At 36.9% G+C, this 12,055-nt stretch overlaps 1 protein-coding gene and 1 pseudogene across 1 annotated transcript in view; one reads left to right on the forward strand and one right to left on the reverse strand.

The window, feature by feature from the left end:
• LOC135117212 (hemicentin-1-like) overlaps positions 1-12,055 on the reverse strand; it is a 475,120-nt gene that overhangs the window by 427,999 nt on the left and 35,066 nt on the right. The gene's annotated exons all lie outside the window — the stretch shown is intronic.
• Positions 468-1,555, forward strand: LOC135117198 (uncharacterized; annotated as a pseudogene).

Genomic DNA, 12,055 nt, shown 5'->3' on the forward strand with positions numbered 1-12,055 from the left:
TTGTGTCAACATTGCATACTGGTTACAAACCAAACGCAAAGTTTCTAAAATGTGTGGTTACAAATTAAGTTGTAAAGTATCGAAACAGCGACCACACAAAGTTACTGAATCTAGTTTCCGTCACATTTTTACTGAACCGTTACAACACATAAAAGCTAATCCCTACACAGTCACGTTGTGTCGTACCTGTTACGAAACTGTTGCGACTTGTTACATCTTTATCATATCTGCGACCAAAAATGGCTGTATGGGCTGTGTGTCTGGGTTTGTTTCTAAAGCTACAGAAACTTAACTCACGCTTAGCAGCGCTTGCGAGAGACAGATCTTTCTCCTTTCTTTTAGGCTCCATAAGCGTTACATGTTTTGCACCACACAAAAAATATTTAAGGTCTACTTAATACTACTCATTTAATGTAAGTTGCTTTTAAGCCTCCATATTAATGAAAGATCAGTATGCGTCGCGGAGCCGTAGCGCAAGGTTGATTTTACCGACCCGCTGTTGTTTGTTACTTACCGCGAACAGTTTTACTACCTATACCTAAATAAGGAATCTATTTATAATGGAGAGTGAAGAAGACGAAGATGGAAGTGATATGGAAATATTACTAAATTGTGAAAAGGACTGTGACAAATTGTTGGACCCAAAAATTACGCGAGTGGAGGTACACAAAGAAATCGAAAAAAGAACACCTGAGAAGAGAAAAGAGAGAGAAGATGATACTAATGACGATGATGACTTTATTACTGTGAGTAGGAGAAAGACTAAAGTATTAATTAGAAGTAACTCTGCGGAGTCACAAAAGCTGTTGAGGGTAGACTCAAAAAAAAATGATGACGAAATAAACAACTCGGGGAATATAGAAGTGTGTATAACATGCTTAGAAAATTTACCTAAACAGATGGCATTTGCACGTTTATTGAGATGTGAAAGTATTAAGAATGTTATAAGAATAAATATAAAAGTTTAAACAAAGTTTTAATCCAGTTTCAACAAAAAGAAGATGCCAATAAATTAATGGAATGTCAAAAATTTAAAGATATGGGTTGGAGATGCCAATTAATAAATGAGATGTCCCTGTCTTACGGTATAGTAAAAGGGGTTGATTTAGAATTACAAGAAAAGGATATAATGGATATTTTGGAATGCAATACAGAGATAGTATCCGTCAAGCGACTGAGACGCGTTAATTCTGAGAACCAATGGGTTGACTGTGAATCTATAAGAGTGTGTTTTAAAAGTAATAGTCTCCCTTCTCATGTTTACGCATATGATTGCCGTTTAAAAGTTGAACCCTACGTGTTCCCCGTGACACAATGCTCCGGATGTTGGCAATTCGGACATGTTTTTAAATACTGTCCAACAAAGAAGAAAATATGCCCAAAATGTAGTGGAAACCATGAGAATTGCGATATAAGTAATATTTCGTGCTTAAATTGTAAAGGAAATCATTTCGTTCTAGACAAAAAATGCCCCCTATATTTAAAGGAAAAAGATATATTTTATTTATTTCATATAGGTTCTTCACAGCTGACAATTTTAATACATAATTTATAAACATAACAATACGCCAATCAAGAAGTACACAGTAATAATTTTAGTTGAGAGTAAACAAGCTGAAATATACATAGATTAGAATAGCTTATACAAAAACCGATCGATAAACGATTATATATATTACTAGCTTTTGCCCGCAACTTCGTTCGCGTGGAATAGTGACTACCAGCAGATTTTTGATTTGACCAATAGATGGCGCTATATGTCCGGAATAATTTTATTTTTATTTTTTTGTAATAAAAACTATCCTATGTCCTTTCTCAAGTTTCAAACTATGTCTGTACCAAATTTCACACAAATCGGTTCAGTAGTTTAGGCGTGAAGAAAAGACAGACAGACAGACAGAAAGACAGACAGACAGACAGACAGAGTTACTTTCGCATTTATAATATTAGTTTGGATTACATTTTATGATTTACGTGTATGTGTGTGTGTGTGTGTGTGTGTGTGTTCATGCGTATGGGTGTATATGTATATATTTGATAGGTTTGTAATCAATTGTGATCCGTATTGGTTATTTTAGTATAAGAGGTTGAGGGTTGAAAGGGAATTTCTTTTTTCATTTAAAGGACAATGCCTAAAAACGTCCCCACCCACCAACAGACTTGAAAGTAGTGTCATTGGATGCGCCTCATTTAATAGATCATTTCTTATTATGGAGACTTATTCCAAAAGAATGGGGTTTAGGAACTATAAGACAATTTAGTGTCCTTAATAATGAATTAACTTCAAGTTTGTTAACCAATTACTCGGAGTTGGGTGGACCGATTTTGATGTTTTTATTTTTATTTTAAAGAATCTATCTCAAAGTTAGTCTAATTTAATTTTCATCAAGATCTTTTGAGCAGTTTTTTAGTTATCATCGGTTAAAATAATCGGTTTGGAGAGACAGTGTAGTTCTGCGTAAGGACACCATAACCACCTCCTACAGAGTTCAACTAAGTGTCATTGGATGCGCCTCATCCGCCAAAAAGATCCCGATGAAGATTATATCGGACTAATGTTGAGACACGTTCTTTACATTAAAACAAAAATAATCAAAATCGGTCGACGCAACTCCGAGTAATTGGTTAACAAACTTGAAGTTAATTGATTATTAAGGATACTAAAATGTCGTGTATTTAACTACTAAAACCCCATACATTTGCAGTAAATCGTTTTGATAATCATGATCTATCGAAGGATGCGATTCCGATGACACTAGTTTCAAGTCTGTTGGTGGGTGGGGACAGGGTCCATACAAAATCCGGCATTGTCCTTAACTTATTATGGCACTACTTATTCTGGGACAAAGATTCTAGTATAAGTTTTCTGTACGATGAACGAGATGTGCTAAAAGGATCTATTGAAGAGAACTTGCTGTTGTATATGGCTGGAATGCGGTTGTAGGGGGACATTTTATAGTACTTTGTTCTGGCGGAGGGCACCATTAAGTGTGTCTTGTGCGTCTGGTGGGAACCTTAAAAAATATTTTTTCTATTAATTCTGGGCAGTCAAATTTGTTATTAATAATGTCAAATAGGAATAACATGCCGGTTAGGTCACGTCTTTCTTCCAGTGTATTTATTTTATGGTAATCACAAGATTCTTCATACGAATTGTTAAATATTTTAGCTTTGTAATTAAGATGTTTAATAAATTTATGTTGAATGTTTTCAATATTATTAATATGAATTTTGAAAAATGGTCTCCAAATTAAATTAGCAAATTCGAGTATACTTCTAACGTAACTAAAATAAAGCATCTTAAGGCATTGCAAATCTTTGAATGGTTTACTGTTGCGAATCACAAACCCTAGGGATTTATAAGCTTTACTAATGATGTGATCTATATGCGCCCTAAAGGTGAATTTACTGTCTAGGATGACGCCTAAGTCCCTTACCTCTGACGTTCTGGGGATAGATTCGGTACAAATACGGTAGTCATAATCGATTGTGTGTTTTTTCCTGGTAAAACTTATTATTTGACATTTCTGGGTGTTGACATTTATTTTATTATTATAACTAGCTGTTGCCCGCAACTTCGTCTGCGTAGGCAATATAGAATAGTCAAAATACTACTTATCCCGTAGGTGCATTCTTTCACGTGACAGTATAATTAGGATTAGCACTTAGCAGTCGCATAGATTCATTGATCAAGGTTGTGTTGTGGATTTGACCATTTATCTAAACAAAAGAAGTAAAGTTTGTGACGTTGTGAATATCTCTGGATCTAGTCAGCCAATTTGGAAAATTATTACGTATGGTGCGTAAGTAATTTTCACAGGAAACAGTTATAATCTATGTCTATATGCTTTGAGTCTGACAAAGCTGTCATTCGTACATTTTGTGCAGCTGCTGCGACTAATCAGAAGCCAGAAAGTCTGTCAGTTTCACCATGGATATCGTCTTGTGTAGTGAGACTGGATTGAAGATAGGTAGTCGCTCCAAGCAAGATATTGGTACTCAAATAGATTCGGTGACTGGAAGGCAACACCAACATAGTTGGGGAATAGCTGGATGGATGATAAAATGAGCCATCATCATCAGCAGGCGCATAGGGTAGGATAGTTTCACTACTGGGGAGAAACACCCATGTATGACGGGGATTTTCTGTGCACTTACTCACAATGGTAAGGCTGACCCCACCTTAGGCGTGCGCGATCCTCGGGCGTGAGTAGCGCGGGCGTCGCGAGCACGCTGCATGAACGTCGCGTTTTGCTGCCCTGCGGCATGTGTGAAGAGTGCATGACGCGCTCGCGGCGAGCACGCGGCGCTCGAGTTGCGTTCTTACCCTTCGCCCACTATCCCCGCCGCCCGCTAAACGCCTTAGCAGTTAAACGTCAAGGCGGCGCGTGCGCGCGAGCGCGCTGTAGGTAAATGCCGCAGGGCAGCAAAACGCGACGCTCACGCAACGCGCTCGCGACGCACGCGCGGCGCCCGCGCTATTCACACGCCCGAGGATCGCGCACGCCTAATGTGGGGGAGGCCTAAGCCAGGACTCCACCGAAATGTTTGCATTAGTTCACGAATAGGCTAAATGTACGTATCTGTGAGAGTCCACTTCATGTGTTCGTACTTGAAACCTGCAGTTTTGCCAAGATTTTCAAAATGTACGCTTGCAATTTGTCATTTCTTGGTGGAGCCAACAAATCGAAAGAAACATAAGTGTTGTATACTGTGCGTCACTACCGCACACCGGGAAAATTTCGCTCTTGCGGAGGACGTTTATACCATACCCTACCATATTTTGTGTCACACAGGACGACAGTAAGTATCCACCGAAACACTTTCAAAGATCTGATGAACGAACAAATCAGACCTGACTTGGTCACCTGGGGCCAATCAGAGCTCTATGAAGCGATCATATGCTTTGGCTCCTACTGTTATTGTGGTTTCTGAAAATTTTTCACCTCATTCAACGATGAATGTAATTCTGATGGTACTATTAAGAACACTTGCTTAGCGCAGAAGCTGACGTTGGCAGGTCGACTCTTTGACTTCTCGAATAGGATACCATTGGTTTTTGTGCAATGCACACCTGCAATGCATGCTGGATTAGGATAGGATACAGGTGGATAGGATTTGCTACAGCAAAAAATTCTGTCTTTGTGATTGAATGACATCAAACGTAGTTTTATATAAAAGGTGTTTTTTTAGACTTGGCTCGGGTCTTACTGAGACTGTTCGTAATCGTGACCAGTGTATTTGCAATCAGAAGTTGAAAGTAAGCATGTCCCTGGTATGCGACGCGCAATTTGTACGTTTTCAGACGCATAAAGCATTTTACGTGTGTATGGTATTAAATCGAGAAAGCTCCCATTTCTTATCTGCACTTTGTATCTGGGCTTGTTCTTAAAGCTACAGAATCCTACATTACCTACCTACCTCACGCTTAGCAGCGCTTGCGAGGGACAGATCCTCCTTTCTTCTAGGATTAAGTATACATATTTTGCATCAGAAAAAATAATTAAGGTCTACTTAATACTACTCACTCAAAGTAATTTGTTTTAAGGCTACCACATTAGTGGAAGATAAGCTAAACTATGTTTATGAAAAAATCCTGATATGAACTCCATCTGTAACTTTAAATGATAATTAATTGTTATACTAAAGTCATCATTTTTGACATAATGTTCAAAAAATAATTTAGATGGCACCGTCTTAAATTTGGCTGAGAACTATTAATTTTCCTTTCATCAAGGTAATAATTATAATTGGATTTTGATGTGGCACGGCAAACTGACAAACACTATTGAAATGTCTATCGAAAAATTACACTACGTGTTAAAATATAGTGAATTACGGAAAATACATAACTCCATCTGTTGAAATAATAATCCTCTATAAAGAATGTATGGTAATTTATTGTCATTTACCACCTCGCTCCTTTGACAAATTTTATGTATTTTATTTAACACAGATTACCACAGATGGAGCTACTTTAACCTTGGCTAAACAAAATTTTCATATTTTTTTTTCTTCCGAAGTTACTTATGAAGGTGTGATTTTCTGTGTAAAGGTTAATAATAGGCCGATTAACTAATATAAGTACAACATTCAAATGTACAGTTTTGACAAACAGATTGCGTGTCGTAATATTTTACATCTTGAATTCACAAAATTAATCATATCTTTTGATAGAGTGAATCGATTTCGATGAAACAAAAACTAAGTAATACCCCAAGTTACGTAGAATTTTTGTATATAAGCATTGTCTGCATTGAATTCTTAGATTTTACGTGAATCCCGAACGAACAAACAGATAAACAGACAAACAGACAAAAATGACAAAAATTATGGAAATGGGTTCTGTTAGTTATCCTTTAACATGCTGGCTATTTTTTTTGTCAATTTCTTCAATGTACAAAAATTACTTTTCTACAGATTTATTATATGTATAGATAATAAGTTGTAAGCCGATTTAAGTCTGATTGTAGTAGCAGGCAGTCATCAATAGTAGCGATTTTACGAAATATTTTTTTGTCGTCCGCATAAAGAAGGTGTTTTGAGTGATGAAAACAGTCCGGTATATCGAACAGGTATATATTGTAAAGAAGAGGGGATAACAAAGATCCTTGAGGCACGCCCGAAGTGACATCAACAAAGTCTGACCTGTAGCCGCCCATCACTACTGCTTGACGCCTGTTTCTCAAATATGAATCCAACTAGCGCAGGAGGTTACCCTTTATACCCACAGCATATAGTTTTGATATCAAAATGGAATAATTTACACGATCGAAGGCTTTTTCGAAATCGGTGTACACGACGTCTATTTGAGCGTTTTCCATATTTGAGATTACATAGTCCGTTAGGTTTAAAAGATTGGTATTAACCGAGCGAGATTTAACAAAGCCATGCTGTGAGGCCGGTATGCTGTGTTGTGAGATAGTGTATACATGTTCATAGACAATCTTTTCCAACATTTTCCCGAAGTTATTCAATAACGAAACTGGTCTATAATTAGTTATATTTATTTTGGGTCCTTTCTTGCGTATTGGAATGATTTGAGCATCTTTCCATTGTTTAGGGAATATACCATCGTTTAAAGATTTCTGGAATATCATAAGCAGGGGTTTTAATAAACCAGATTTACATTTTTTTATAAAGATAACCGGCAAACCGTCTGTACCTGCACCCTTTTTGATATCAAGTTTATTAAAAATATTTTTTAGAGTCCTAAATGAAACTGTGATTGAGTGGGCAACATTTGAATTTGGGGATTCCGAGCAGGTTGTACTCGCTTCTGCGGGGTCAAAGGGTTGAAAGACGCTATGGAAATATTGGTTACATGCATTACAAATATCCTCGCCGTTAGATAAGGTAACTCCGTCGTAAGTCATATTGCATGGATACCCTGATGTTTTACCAGGCCTCTGTCACTCGACGTACTTGCGCGCGATAAATGCCTACCGCTCGCTGGGTTACCGGTAGCCCCACGCGGCACAGGGCTTTCGACAGCCGCTCGCGACACAAAGCACCGAACGCAACCAAAACTGCGCATCGAGCGCCATCTATTGAACTCATAGACAAAACTCCAGTTTCAAACTCAGCAATGGCCGGCCGGCATCGATAACTGCGCGCGCGGTTGTAAAAACTCAATTTAAACCTGTGAATACGACTAAAAGTGCTCTGGTGTTGTGATCCCTGTGTTCCTGGCATCCTGTAAGTACTTGATCTTTCATTCATCTAATCTCACAGCCTGTTTCTAGCAAAATACCTAAATCAAGGCGTCCCCGACTGGACGCCAAACTCAATCAATAGTAATACAATAGGTAGATAAATGATTTGGTTATATGATAGTAACTTTAACAGTAGTTTGCACGGTTGGGTGGGTTATTTTAAATTTAGTTTAACATTTAATTTAAACTAGTTGTAATTTGGTTGATAAGTATTGATTTATAGTAATATATTTATAATAAGTATTTATTTGTAGATAAGCACAATATTTTAGTATAAGAATTTGTTAAATAATTTTAATCACAGTTATAGAATTTAAGTTGAACTAAGAATTTATTATTTGTAGTTTATTAGTTTTAAGTCCTTAATATGCGAATCCCCTATAGACTTTCCAGACATGTCAGCTAATTCATAAACCGAGGGCGATTTTTTTCCAATTACTCGACATTTAATGAACTTAGGCGCAAATTTTTTGTTAAAATATTTCTTTATCACTCTGGTAGAACGTTCTTTTCCAGACGATATCACCTATATTGAATTCAGCAGCCTTTCTGCGTAGATTAAAAGATTGCAAATTCCTAGAATGAGCTTATAGAAGCGCAGCTTGAACTTTATTGAACACTGTAGATAAGTAATCTAATGCTACGTATGCATCACGAGGTTCACAAATAATGTTATCATCATGAGTGCCACAACTGACTAGTTCACGAGTCACGACCATAGATAAGGAATGAAGGCGTGAAACCAGTCGCCTCATTTACAGAGCTGTTAATGGCAAATTGAATTTGGCTTGTGTTTAAACACCACCCAAAAAAGTACCTATTTTACTACCAAAAAAATTCTAAACGGTTACCAAAATGGATAAATGGTCACCAAATAACGTTTCCAAAAATATTATTAGATAAAACCATTTTTTCGTATTATTAACTACTAAAAAAATATATGGACGCCTTTAAAATACACTTTAGACCAAATATTATATATTGTCACTACTTAGATGTTACCAATTATGTAATACCATGACTCCTAATTTGGTCATTTTTGTTAGACTAAAAAAGCTAACGATCGCTAGAATATTTCCCAAATACCAATTAATATACTGGGGTTCCCAAACGTACGTCGCTTATTTATTGTTATATGAATTTCTGTGTAACTCAGTACGTTTAAAATGTAAGCACGCAACATGCAGCAAGCATGGCTTCTGTCACGGCTCCGGCGCTGCAGGGCTCCGGCGGTCCCATGCGAGCTTATCGTCGCAGATGGTTTTCACGCTCACCACCGCAGCTTCGGCTTGTTGGCCGGCTCAGCCGGCCAGCCTCAGCCGCAGCGGCGAGCCTTAAAACTACCTGCGCCTCAGCTCGCAGGCCGCCTCGCCCCTCCGCGCCTACGCGGTTTTGAATTGCACTCTAGGGGTAGGGCAGACAAGACTACGTGGAGTCGGTTTTGCAGCGATTCGTTTTCGTCACTAACTTTGATTTTTGGTAGTAATATTAATCTTTTAGTTGGATAGAATTTGGTGACCATTAATCCATTTTGGGAACCAAATATAATATTTGTGCGAGATTTGCGGTTTTTCTGATGTTATTTTATTTTTTTTGGATCATAATATTATATACTTTAGTGCCCTTTTAATAAAGTCAATTTATTTTTTTTGGAGTTGTTTATTTTATTTGGTGCCTCAGCTTAGAGTCTTAAAAATATTATTGGTGACCACCTAAATTATACCCATTGAATTTTAGGAGTGATAGTTGTTTATAAAAGTTGATACTGCAGTCATTACGGTTTTATTATACCTTTCAACGGTATTAATATGCGGTGAATATTTAGGTGTAAAATGTAAATTCGGTATTTTATATTTGTCTATCAAGTTTTTTAGTGTAGCGCTAATAAATTGTTTACCGTTGTCGAGGATGATAGTAGATGGGATACCGTGTACCAAAAACACGTTTTCTTCTAAGATTTTAGAAATAATGTCAGCAGTAGCCCGTATAATAGGGAAAAGTAAACAATATTTGGAGAAACAGTACGTTACAACAAATATATAACAATTTTGTTTCCTGGTCGGCGGCAGCGGTCCAACAAGATCAATGCTAAGCATGTGAAAGGGTCTATGACACGATTTAGGTCTACCCATGTGACCCAGCGTTGAGTGGTTCTGATGCTTATGTGCTATACACGTGTCGCAAGAGTTCACTACTTTAACCACATCGGAATACATACCAGGCCAATAGTATTTTAGTGCAATGCGTTTAAAAGTTTTAAATATACCTAGATGACCACTAATAGGTTCAGCATGGTTTTGAACGATAATATCCGTCCTATATTCAAGTGGTACCACTTCTTTCCATTCGAATTCTCTAGCAAGTGGATTTAGACATTTTTTGTAACGGAAAAGTTTATTGTTAGAAATTTGAAAATCGAGAAAAGAAGTTGGGGAACTAAACAGTCATTGTATATATTAAGATACTAAGGATCTGATGTGACCACAATATTATCCGTAGTGCGATTAGTCAAAGTACTATCGATAGCAGATACGGGAGTTGAACGAGATAGAAAATCAGGCACAACATTTTCTACACCGCGACGATGTCTAATTTCAAAGTTATATGCCGATAGTCGTACTCCCCAGCGAGCTAAACGACCGGTAGGGTTATTCAAATTTAAAAACCATTTTAGGGCAGAATGATCGGTATAAACTATAAACTTCTGGCCATTTTCAACATAGCATCGCCAATGTTCAACTGCTAGTAAGTGCTTCGCGCTCGCGCGATTTATCAGCCTAATTTGAATAAAAGTTTTGAGTTTTTTTCACTTGAGTTTTATGGTACATGAACAAAATAGAATAGTAATGAATTAGTTTTGGTCGCGGGGACTTGGTCGTCTTCATTACGTATTTACCAACTCTTAGTGGTCATCATGCACTCCCGCTCTCTAACTAAACTCTTTTGCAAAAAAAGCGGGCACCTATGCGAAATCTTAGTTTTAAGGACTTTACGAGTATTTCAAAGGGTTTTAATGATTGTAGTATGTTTCTAGCATCAAAAGAGTTAGCCGAGCATGCGTGAGAGTGTATTCTAAATTTGAATTTTGTACAATTGCTAAGAAATTGGTTAAACCTTGTTTTTGACTAATTGCTGGCAGAAAGTTCGTCGGTGTTTCGAAAAGTTTTTGAAGTGATTTTCAGAAAAATGATAATGCAGTTTTAATTAATGATTAATGCACTTTTTTTTAGATCAAAACATTTTTGAAAAACTATGCGTATTTGATAAAAATTTCACCTGTTCTAAATGGGCTATACTGATGGTTGATGGCAATGTTAAGAGTTTCGGTATTTTTGTGTAAAGCGTTCTATTGTTTAGATATTGTACCCACGTGTTTTAAAATATCGCTTTTTCATAAATAAACACTATTAAGAAGAGTATCAGTACTTTGAGCTTCGACAAAACCAATTTAAAGTAAGCAGTACCGATCACAACTCGTCTCCTATCAGACTTTCACATTTTTGAAAGTCTTGAAATTCTACAAAATACAGAAAATAGCGCGTAGGCTGTGAGCACGAGGTCTTAAGGTCTCGTAATCACTGATTTTTAAACAACCTCGTCTCTTGGGAAACTCCGTAGAACTCTGAAGATCTATGAGTCTGAGCGTTCAAAAAGCGTGTTTTCATCCCACGGACATTTGATTAAATTAACTTGCCTACAATGAGATTTTCTGGAATCTACAGCACTTTCCTGCTTAAATCATAACAATAATGGGCTATCTACTCATTTCTTAAGAACCATACGTTTGGCCAATAATTTTGAATTCTTGACTCCCTTTCAGCTAAATCGTCGTTTAGAAACCCGATACCTATGGAGTTATCGAGAGCTTCAACGCGGCAATAATTTGACTTTTTAGATAGTTTAACCCTCCTCATAATTTTTCATGTGGTTAATTTTAACATTTATCACAAAATTTGGTATTTTTAAATGTCAAAGTTCGCTAGGAGACGAGATGTGATCGGCACTGCTTACTTTAAATTGGTTTTGTCGCAGCCAAAGGTACTGATACTCTTCTAAATAGTGTTTATTTATGAAAAAGCGATATTTTAAAACACGTGGGTACAATATCTAAACAATAGAACGCTTTACACAAAAATACCGAAACTCTTAACATTGCCATCAACCATCAGTATAGCCCATTTAGAACAGGTGAAATTTTTATCAAATACGCATAGTTTTTCAAAAAAGTTTTGATCTAAAAAAAAGTGCATTAATCATTAATTAAAACTGCATTATCATTTTTCTGAAAATCACTTCAAAAACTTTTCGAAACACCGACGAACTTTCTGCCAGCAATTAGT

The sequence above is a fragment of the Helicoverpa armigera genome, chromosome 8 (assembly GCF_030705265.1).
Source record: "Helicoverpa armigera isolate CAAS_96S chromosome 8, ASM3070526v1, whole genome shotgun sequence".
Classification (NCBI taxonomy): Eukaryota; Metazoa; Arthropoda; class Insecta; order Lepidoptera; family Noctuidae; genus Helicoverpa; species Helicoverpa armigera.